Genomic DNA, 12519 nt, shown 5'->3' on the forward strand with positions numbered 1-12519 from the left:
TTTTAATCGCTTATTTCAGCACGTATATTATAATATGTTTAATATATAATATTATATACCTTTAATGCGCATTTACATTGTAATGTTAAATGTGCTGAAAATGTTATGGATATGCCGGTTTATTCGATAAAAATGTTTTAATTAATTATGGCATCCTTGATCAGTTTTGGGATCTACAGTAGTCAGCGTGTTGATCTGAAATATCATGAATAAAACATTAGTAATTTTGCATATTGTTACACTTCGTTTGCGATAAAATGAAAAATCGCGGTTCAGTTACCTCATACAGCGGTATCGTAACGGCAGAGAACACCGTTGTATGGAAAAGGTTAAAACGTATAATTTGTTGACAGTGGCAAAATAAAATTACCTCTTGGCTTCCAATTTAATAATAAATCATGATTCAGCGAAATTGCGAATGTGAAAGCTCTCAATAATAAAGACATTACTTTTGATGAATTTCGTAAAACAATTTTTTTTTTTTCAAATTTCAAGTAAAGTTTCGTGTTCCTAAAAAAATAAAATTATAGTTTTTACTTTAATTCGAAATTTAGAAATCAATTAACTAGATTATTAATTTCTAGTCTAACGTTGTCTTAATACAACAAATAAAATTAAATGCATACTTTATAAAAGAATAACGAAGTAAAACGGGATCGAAAGATATATAAATACACAGTTACATAATTTTCATGTCACATGACATGGTGAAGTGTTAAACGATATTTAATCAAGCGGAACGTTTTTCCTCAAATTTACGCCATCATTTATCAACAAACTTCCGACAGAAGGACTCCTTCATGAAAATCAATCACCCGAAACACGACATTTCTGTCTTGCAATCTCTTTTAGTTACGAGAGTTTCTACCAGAGTGCGCCAGGTGTAGCGAAAAATAAAATGTAGGTTATGAAGCGTCAACCGATTCAAGCGAGTCGTGACGGAGCCAGTGGGATGTTTAATCGATTCGCGCGACGATTTTAGCCGGTAGGGTTAACTGTGCGCCACTAATTTAGACTGCAGTCGGTATGTTTTGACTGTGGCAGAACGGGAAAACAAAAGGGCCACTGTTGTAGTTCGCCACGCATTGTGAACGTCGACCTAAATACTACGATTTTCCCCTCGGTAACGAGCCGAGCTTAGTCCGTTCGTATTTCGTTGTCACGAAAGTTGGGTGGTCTGTTCTATTCTATATTGTGTCCTTGCCAAACGTAGCTGCTTACCATGGTTGTGATGACTCTTTCGACACGATCGATTTAAAACATCGCGAAAGACACGCTCGAGTTTGTGTAATCCTTAAAGGTTAGTTACGTTGTATAGTAATTAATATGGTTGAGCGATTGAATGGTTTGCCAGAAATGTTAAAGATTTGTCACGTTTCTGAAAGCGAATTTTTTGAGATTAACGGGAGTTATATGTTTTATGACGTTGATAATTTGTATTAATTAAATTCATCGATCAATGATATATGTACTGTTATTTCTATGTTGTCAGAAGCTTACAGGAAAATGACGTGAATGTGACAAATTATTAAAGGGCACCTTTATTATTATCTTTTGAAAATTATTATTTCGTTTAGAATTTTAAATTATAAAGTATCCATATGTTAAATATTATAATAAAAATCTCATCAATTATGTATATTAAAATTAAATATCTTTTTAGACTTTATCTAATGAGTATTATTAAATTTCTCGTCGTGTTTGTGAATATTTTCGGATTTATTGAAATTTCTAGGGGCCAATACATAATTGTGTGAGACCAGTAGGTATACCAATACTTATGAATCGACGCGTGCATACAGATTAAATTTATTATGTATATTGAATGTTATTATAGATATTTATTCTATTAATATTTTTTATGCCAATTTTTTATTTTATTTTTGTTTATTTATTACAGAAATATTGGTAATCTGTATACTCTCGAGATGGGCTTCGAATTGTATCGTTCGATTTATAATTGTGATAAGCTACGTTAATGAAGAGTGAATAAGATCGTAACCTATGTTTGAGGTTAGTCGCAACTCTGTCAAGTAGAGGTGTTTGGTAACGGGCAGCGTTTCGAACCAACGTGATTACAGGTACGATTGTGTAATTGCAATGACTTCTCCAATTACTACTCGCTATTTTCTGAGTCTATGTAACTCGTTCGAGTAACTTCTGATTAGAAGGATGTAACAAGCGATTACTTTATAAGTAATAAAAAGATTTCTGATTCTCGAACCAGTGCTTTTCTCTGATCTCATCAATCCTAACCTCTTCGACCTCCGTTAACGTTTAATTTTCTCAATTTAAGGAGTTTCCCATTTCTTTGAAGTTCATTCTCGTCCTTCGTATTTGAAAACCACAAGGGAGAAAGGTAAGGGACACATTCTTCTTCTACAGAGCGACAATTTTAAAATTCAATACTGTCTACCAAATGTATATCATTAAAATTTCTTTTTTTTTGTTTCTAAATTAATAATTAGGAGCTCCCATTATGATTTGATTATTTAAGAAGATAATTTAAATAGCAGAAAATCAAACAATATTTTATTATAATAATAATATTATTTACACTCTAGAGTAAGTTGATACCTTTATAGTCTGATTATGCATTTACAGTAATAGAATTTACTAAAATTATAATTATATTGTTCCAAGCAATTAAGTGCATTTGGAATTATAATAATAAATTAACAAATTTTATTAAGGACCTTATTATTCTTCTTATTATAATTATTTGAATTATTTATAATTATTATAATTATTATTATTATGCTTTTAGAGTTCGAAGTTCGACCACAAAAATTCATTATTAAAATTTTGTAATTTGCTTTCATTAGCTAATAGGTGTTAATCGGTTAATCTAGTCTGGAATTCAACGTAGATAATGACGAAGTTCCCGAATGTTCGATTGGCTTAAGTGGGTACGGATCCTCTGGCTAGGGAAGTTATTAGGTCATCCACTCGATTTTCCCATCGGCAAGAGCTTTCGAACTACTTTTCAAGCCTGAAGAAATTAACTTCGCATCGAAACTTTGCTTTGGCCTATACCTTTCGTGAAAATTTATAGACAAAGTTCAACCCTAATCGACTCATTGATATTGCTTTGCCGTTCGCTTGGCCCCCTTTAAGACATCAAACTGCAATTCTCTCAGATGAAACAAATGCGTGGGAGACGTATCAACCTGCATTTTCTATTTTTTGTAGATTAGTTAAACAAACTTTTTTTTAAATTAGTTTAACAAATCCCATAATATCAAAACTATGTTTTTATTTAGTTTTGAGATATATAGGAGATATACGTACATATGTATCCAATTAATATTAAAACAAAAACGGATCAGACAAATAAAATAAAAATTCTACAATATTTATAATATTATTTTATAATATTAATGTTAATGTAATTCACTTGATAAAAAAATTCATGTTACTTTTAGACATAGAAAATGGACTTTTGTAATTGCTAACAAAGCAAGAACTGTTATCCGTATTTCTTCTTCTGTCTAAATTAAGTGCAACAAGATGTATTCACTGAAACAAAACATTCCTTAATTAACCTCCGTTTGTCTTCCTCTCTTTCTTCTTTCTGGAAACTTCAATTCTTATGCATTTATTACAAAGAGCCTTCAGAATCTCTATCTTCCCACCAAAGCATAAGCCAAGCTCTGCACTAAATTGCCTTAATTAATTTTAAATCGAATTTCATTCCATGAGGTATCAACAAAATGTAAGTAATTTTCTTACCACAAATAAAACTTTTCTAATAATCACTATTAATTAATTTTTCCAAATTTATTTTATGTCAATTGCAAGTGAACATTTATTTTGTTTCTACTCTTCTATTTTAAGTCTCACTAATTTTAAGTTAAGATTAAAATTGGAAATTCGGTTTAGGGACGAGTGGCAAAGTGACTAAAAATTTTTGGCTCCTAGTACATATAGGGTGAGTCAGAAGTAAGGTCGTATTTTTTTAAAATGATGGTTAAATTTTTTATTACCTTGGTCTAAAGATAAATCGCGTGAAAAAAGCAAATAATGGAAGAGAAAAAATCTGACAGAACAGCGTGACAAAAGTGATTAGGCACTCCTGTTTCGAGGAAATTTATTAACAACGCGAGGGTGTCTCAATATTACACACGCGAGGCACGCGAATTTTTTAATCATGGATTTAGTGGTCTGATTATTTAGAAAGCGTGAAACGATCGACCTTGCTGATCTATAAACTTCATGTGCGTGAATTTTTATGCTCCTGGTACAGTTAATTTTGTTGCGTTTTCCTGCACACAATGAACAAATTCAGGTTGTGAATGGAGAAAATATTATATATACTATAATAATAACCTGCAAGGAGCTTCTGTGAGCTTAATGCAGATGGAAATATTTCAAACCTTTGTCAGCATAAACACAAACATTTACTAGAGCGAACAAAACTTGAACATTTGAAGGCAAATATAATATTTCCTGATTGAAATCTTGAAAGTGCTGTTAGTGTCTATTTCTAACCATTTGCGAGGTACTTTTAGCTAACAATCAGTGGTTACATAGATTTTGTTAATAGATAAATACTATATATATGATATTATGGTACATAGAGATACATGATAGGCAATTTTGATAGAAAGTAATTTTGTTAGCCATCAATTCATTTGCATATTTGATCATTGATTAGGAAAATAGCTGAGTTTGCATGAATAGTTAAGCAAATGCAAACTCATGACTTGGTATGTTAATTTTGTACTGTATAAAAGTCTGAAACTGTCCACCAATTCTAGGTTTGTATTAATTTAAATCATTTTGAAATAATTAATATTTAGTATAAAATATTTTTGCATAATAGTAACGAGAGAAAGGAGAAGAAATAAACGAAAATTTATTTTTATATAATAGCATATGGAAATAGAATTTAGCTGTTACAGTATTTCCTAAAAATATATTTAGCAACCAGTAAGATCGAGATCAATAGATACCTAAGCTATGCTAAAATCCTTCTCCAGTAGATCTCGTTTTTTGTATGCATAATATGTATTTGTTATGATGTACTTTTTTCTCCTAATCGTAGAATTATAATAAGTTTCTCTGACTCACTTGTAATTTGAAACAGTTTCGTTATTCGATACATAAATACGAAAGACTTTTAATGTAAAGTCGGTAAAAAATAAGCTCCCACCTAACCATTAATATGAGAATGAATTTCTACCGTTTTTACTTTTTGCGTAATACTTCGTTTTAGTAAAAATATAGAGGAAATAAAAATGTTTTGACATATATATACGTATCATAGAAATTTGTCCTGTGGAGGAGCGAATGTAGTTTTAGTTTATAAAACAAGTATAAATTATCAAATTTATTATTAATAACAAATCGTTCACAACGTAAATTTATAATAAAAGTGAAAAAATTAATAAATTATTGGTTATTACTTGAATTTATTACGTACTTGTGTTAAAATGTACATAAAATTTGTAAAAAATTTATAAATTATTGCACTGATTGTTAAGAACAAATTGATATTGTTATTAACAAATAGTTCACAATGTAAATTTATAATACCAGTAAAACAAATTAATAAATTATTTGCTATTACAGCGGAAAAATAACAATTAATGGAATCGGTAAAGTTCGAAAATTTCCAATCGGAGTGGGGGAGGTCGGCCGATCAGCGGCTATATAAGGAGCGACGCGACCTAGCATAAATCATTTGTCGGTTCGACTTCGGAAGTGTAACATCTAAATATTCGTTGTGCGCGAGGGGTGGGGGTTCGAAGTGAGGTTGGGGATGGCTACCCCACCCTCATCCCACCCCATTAAATAATTTACTAATAATTTTTATTTTGTTTTCAGATATTAATTATTTTTTTTTATTTCAGCTTTTAATTATTTTTTATTTTTTCAGATTTTAATTATTTCATTTTATTTCAGATGTTATTTTTCGTTTATTTTTATTTATATTTGAACATTCGAATATTTCGTATAATATTCGAATATTTCGTATAATATTCGAATGTTTCGTCGTTGGTTTATTTATTGGGTTATTTATATGTCATCGTTGGGTTGTTTGTCTCATCGTTGGGTTGTTTGTCTCATCGTTGGATTCTTAATAATTACTTTTTTTTCAGGTTTTAATATTTTTTTATTTTCAGTATTTAATTATTTTTCTTTTTTCAGATTTCATTTTTTCCTTTCTTTTAATCTTTACTTGAGAATTCGAATATTTCGTGTAATATTGGAATGTTTCGTCGTTGGTTTGTTAATTTCTCATCGTTGGTTTGTTTCTCTCTCATCGGTGGGTTGTTCCTTCCACTTGGTTAATCTTCATGATTTCTATTCGTTCGTTTTCTTTCTTCCTACTAATCCGTTTCCTTTCAGGTTTATATTAACAATAATATATTCTGTTGTAGCTTTTAGGTTTCTTAAGATTCTCAAATTTCCTCAAGATTTCATTTGTGACACATTAATGGACGACACAGGATGCGTGTGTTTAGATCTAAGTAGTCATAAGATAGACTCCTAGGCTAAGTTTCATGTGCGTGCTTTCTGTACAAAGGTACGCTACCTAATTTAGAGCGAAATATATCAATTCTCTATCATTTTCTATCCCCCTCGTTTACCAAATAGAACATAATTGTTCTCGTGATAATCGCGATTGTTCTTAAGTACCAGCTAGCCTGCGCGACGTACTCCCTTGTACTCGACAACTTAATGCTTCGTAAGCCATTCTCACGACTCGTTTCCGACACTCATTTTCAGCCACTGTCAATCTCGTCAAGCATCGAGTTCCAGGGTAGCCCTCGGGTCACTGTTTCTTCTGGACTCGATGCGGGGGTCCAGCACCCTGGTCGTACGCGACTGGGGCATGGGCCTGCAGCTGGACGGACATAGTGTCTACGGTCAGACCACTTGGGATGATTAAGTTCTACCCCTTGGGGCAGGGACACGAAGTGTCTGTCTGGCTTGCAAGGCCCCGCCGGACCCTCGTATCGACTCTGGGAGTTTCATTGGTTTGGGGACTATCTTGGTTCACGTGTAAGTCTTGACGGGAACGGCAGTGACTGGACTTGGACTAGGCCCGATCGGGAGAGTGCCGAGACATGAAGTTGTCTTGTACTCGGGAGTACGTCTCGTAGGCTAGTCGGTCTTTCGAATAATCGCGAATTCGTTCGGGCGCGCCGCGATTTTAACTTAGTTTTTCTTTGCTCGCGTTTTTCATATTTGATTCCCGAATTTTGTGGGAACTTGGAAATATTAGAGTCTGTTAGCGTTGCGACAGTAGAATAATAAATTTTAGTGTACCGTATCGAAGTCCCTTTGATAAGACACGAAATTTTATAAAGTGTCAGTAGAGTCATTTCAACTTCATTCGCTCCAAGTTAGATTAGGGTACCATTGATACAGATAGCACCAGCAGGCTGCGCCACTAGGGCGCATGTCGGGTCTCGATGCGTAGCCACCTCCTCGTGGTGAGACCTGGTAATTGATATCGTTTTCCAAAGAATAATTTTTGGAAAATGATACCAAGCTAAGAGCTACGCACAAATTTTAAGATATTTCCTATCTCTTGTAAATCTTCAATGTTCCCTTTGAACACTGAAAACAGAGAGTGGGCAAAATCTGTTTAAATGGTATTTAAATGAAGAGAAATTAAGATAAGTAAGAGAAAGGAATGGAAGTAAGGGAAGGTAAGTAAGTAAGGTAGGTATAAGGTAAGTAAAACAATTAAAATGTACTGCAACACACGAAAAGTACTGTCCAGAAAATTCTTGGACATGCAATTTCTTGGAATTGGTCGAAGAGCAACCACCTATCATGTTATGTTACCCTAATACACAGCTGAAAAATCGGCCGAAAATTTTTCACTGTGCCCGCAAAAGTATTGTCCGAGAATTCGTGGAAATTACGTCATTTCATGGTACTGTCTCGGTGAGCGACCTCCTGTCATATTATGTTTTCCTGATACAAAATCGTAAAATCGCCAGAAACTTTTACTTCGAAGCGGCAAAAGTACTGTCTACCGAAGCGGCAAAAATATTGCCCAGAAGCAGAAAAAGTATTGTCCAGAAGCGGGAAAAGTATTGTCCAAAACGGGAAAAGTATTGTCCAAAAGCGGGAAAAGTATTGTCCAGAGGCGGGAAAAGTATTGTCCAGAAACGGCAAAATTATTGACCACGCAGGCTGCAAAAGTATTGTCCGAGAATTCTTGGAAATGACGTCATTTCTTGGAAATGCCTCAGCGAGCGACCTCCTTTCATGTTATGTTACCCTGATACAAAATCACGAAATTTCACACTCTGCGAATCGTACTTGCAGACTTTGGAAATTCGTCACCGGTCTATCCCTCGACTTTTTTAAACGTTTTATACATCAGAAAATTCGTCCAAGAATGCTCTAAAGAATAGGCTAAAAAAGTCTGGATTTTTTAGACCGTCCGATTTTTGCCGATCCCTGAAGTGCACGATGGACACACCGGAGTGCCAGATTTTGACCGAATTTTCGAATGCGGATTTTTTTACATATTTACGTTCTTTAGGCTTTAGGCATCTCGTGTGTAAAAAATCTAAAAAATCGGACACCGGGAACTGCGTTTTTTAGCCATCCGATTGCGCCGATCTGCGAATCGTACTTGCAGACTTTGGAAATTCGTCACCGGTCTATCCCTCGACTTTTTTAAACGTTTTATACATCAGAAAATTCGTCCAAGAATGCTCTAAAGAATAGGCTAAAAAAGTCTGGATTTTTTAGACCGTCCGATTTTTGCCGATCCCTGGAGTGCACGATGGACACACCGGAGTGCCAGATTTTGACCGAATTTTCGAATGCGGATTTTTTTACATATTTACGTTCTTTAGGCTTTAGGCATCTCGTGTGTAAAAAATCTAAAAAATCGGACACCGGGAACTGCGTTTTTTAGCCATCCGATTGCGCCGATCTGCGAATCGTACTTGCAGACTTTGGAAATTCGTCACCGGTCTATCCCTCGACTTTTTTAAACGTTTTATACATCAGAAAATTCGTCCAAGAATGCTCTAAAGAATAGGCTAAAAAAGTCTGGATTTTTTAGACCGTCCGATTTTTGCCGATCCCTGGAGTGCACGATGGACACACCGGAGTGCCAGATTTTGACCGAATTTTCGAATGCGGATTTTTCTACATATTTACGTTCTTTAGGCTTTAGGCATCTCGTGTGTAAAAAATCTAAAAAATCGGACACCGGGAACTGCGTTTTTTAGCCATCCGATTGCGCCGATCTGCGAATCGTACTTGCAGACTTTGGAAATTCGTCACCGGTCTATCCCTCGACTTTTTTAAACGTTTTATACATCAGAAAATTCGTCCAAGAATGCTCTAGAGAATAGGCTAAAAAAGTCTGGATTTTTTAGACCGTCCGATTTTTGCCGATCCCTGGAGTGCACGATGGACACACCGGAGTGCCAGATATTGACCGAATTTTTGAATGCGGATTTTTCTACATATTTACGTTCTTTAGGCTTTAGGCATCTCGTGTGTAAAAAATCTAAAAAATCGGACACCGGGAACTGCGTTTTTTAGCCATCCGATTGCGCCGATCTGCGAATCGTACTTGCAGACTTTGGAAATTCGTCACCGGTCTATCCCTCGACTTTTTTAAACGTTTTATACATCAGAAAATTCGTCCAAGAATGCTCTAGAGAATAGGCTAAAAAAGTCTGGATTTTTTAGACCGTCCGATTTTTGCCGATCCCTGGAGTGCACGATGGACACACCGGAGTGCCAGATTTTGACCGAATTTTCGAATGCGGATTTTTCTACATATTTACGTTCTTTAGGCTTTAGGCATCTCGTGTGTAAAAAATCTAAAAAATCGGACACCGGGAACTGCGTTTTTTAGCCATCCGATTGCGCCGATCTGCGAATCGTACTTGCAGACTTTGGAAATTCGTCACCGGTCTATCCCTCGACTTTTTTAAACGTTTTATACATCAGAAAATTCGTCCAAGAATGCTCTAAAGAATAGGCTAAAAAAGTCTGGATTTTTTAGACCGTCCGATTTTTGCCGATCCCTGGAGTGCACGATGGACACACCGGAGTGCCAGATTTTGACCGAATTTTCGAATGCGGATTTTTTTACATATTTACGTTCTTTAGGCTTTAGGCATCTCGTGTGTAAAAAATCTAAAAAATCGGACACCGGGAACTGCGTTTTTTAGCCATCCGATTGCGCCGATCTGCGAATCGTACTTGCAGACTTTGGAAATTCGTCACCGGTCTATCCCTCGACTTTTTTAAACGTTTTATACATCAGAAAATTCGTCCAAGAATGCTCTAAAGAATAGGCTAAAAAAGTCTGGATTTTTTAGACCGTCCGATTTTTGCCGATCCCTGGAGTGCACGATGGACACACCGGAGTGCCAGATTTTGACCGAATTTTCGAATGCGGATTTTTTTACATATTTACGTTCTTTAGGCTTTAGGCATCTCGTGTGTAAAAAATCTAAAAAATCGGACACCGGGAACTGCGTTTTTTAGCCATCCGATTGCGCCGATCTGCGAATCGTACTTGCAGACTTTGGAAATTCGTCACCGGTCTATCCCTCGACTTTTTTAAACGTTTTATACATCAGAAAATTCGTCCAAGAATGCTCTAAAGAATAGGCTAAAAAAGTCTGGATTTTTTAGACCGTCCGATTTTTGCCGATCCCTGGAGTGCACGATGGACACACCGGAGTGCCAGATTTTGACCGAATTTTCGAATGCGGATTTTTCTACATATTTACGTTCTTTAGGCTTTAGGCATCTCGTGTGTAAAAAATCTAAAAAATCGGACACCGGGAACTGCGTTTTTTAGCCATCCGATTGCGCCGATCTGCGAATCGTACTTGCAGACTTTGGAAATTCGTCACCGGTCTATCCCTGGACATTTTTAAACGTTTTATACATCAAGGAAGGTGTTCTAAAGAATAGGCTGAAAGCAATCTAGATTTTTTAAACTGCATTAATTTTTCAGTGGAAAATAACGCAAAGAAGCGTCGAATATGAAAAAATTGTCTGGTGCATTAGTGAAAACGGTTACTTACAGAATCACATAAGTTTCTCTGTAAAATAAGTAAAGTATGAAAAAGAATAATGTCTGCTTTTTTCTCCATCCTGTTAAGTACTATGACTAAGGTCAGAGTTACCCCTTCATAATGATATATCTCTGTACGGTGTTTTTATGTTAAATGTGTTCCTAATCACCTTTAACATAATACTACATAAATTAAAGGATAATATCTGAGGATAATATGTTTCCTTAAAAGTAAACTTGATATGCCTGTAATAGAGCTCATTAATACAGCCCTAATACCTTCAGTAAGATAGACAAGGATAGAAAATCGAGCGACAGTCGACCAGCGCCATATATTATTTTCGATTCGAAAATCTGATTCTGTGATAGAAACACATAATATACGTGGAGCTCTTTGAAACAACCACCTGGCGCCATCTGTGTTCAAGTCACTGAACTCGAGGTTCAGGTATAATTTCATAGATGGCACTGATGTGATATTTTAATAAATTGATTCGGCAGTGGAAAATTCACTAATCACTCAATATTTGTGATTAATTCATTAACTTTTATAATTGCATCGTGGAGGCAGATCCTTCAAGAACTTTGCAATATATTTTTCGATTTAAATTTCTCCCTAATTAATTAATTATTAATGATTATTCTATGCAGTGTTTGAATTGTTGTCGAAGACGCCATTGGTTTTTCATTAATTACTATCCTTTACGCAATTAATTTATGAAACTTTATGCACTCATTAGAAAGACAATGTTCTTGCGAATCTTGTCATATAACTTTTGATCTCATTTTGCTTCTAGTTTCGTTTAGTATTAAATTTTTTCACGGAAGATCGTGATGGACGTCGTTACGAAATCATGGACGCCATTAAACAATAATTTATAACTAACTAATTCATAACAAATTATGTACAAGAATTATATAGGAATGTTGTCTGAAGTTCCAGCTTCGCAATGAAGTTATAAAAGTTCATAAATTAATTACATAAATTGAGTGATTTATTAATTTTTCTCTGCCGGAGCCATTCTATCCTTTTCTAACCGATCTCTGTCCTTGTTCATCACGCGATGGGTTCTTCGACGATCTCCTCGCTCATCTGTGATCCTGTTACCAAACTCGAGCTTCGAGTCCAAAATTATAAATAGCACTGATGTCAATTTACTAACTCTGTTTATGTGCCCTTAATATATTCGAATAAATTAATTCGGCACTAGAAAATTAATTAATTACTCAATTTCTGTGAATAATTTATGAACTTTTATGATCGCATCGTAAAGACAGATCCTTGGCCAACTTTCTAATATAATTTTGAATATAAATTTGTCTCTAATAAATTAATTATTATTGATTATTGTACATAATGTAAGAATTCTTGCCATACATACCAATAATTTTTCATTAATTACTATTTTTTGAGTAATAAATTTATGACTTTCATGCACGCATTATAAAAACGATATCCTAGGGCATGTTCACATATTATTTTTGTTCATATT

The sequence above is a fragment of the Eufriesea mexicana genome, unplaced genomic scaffold (genome assembly GCF_001483705.2).
Source record: "Eufriesea mexicana isolate 0111107269 unplaced genomic scaffold, ASM148370v2 scaffold11180, whole genome shotgun sequence".
Classification (NCBI taxonomy): domain Eukaryota; kingdom Metazoa; phylum Arthropoda; class Insecta; order Hymenoptera; family Apidae; genus Eufriesea; species Eufriesea mexicana.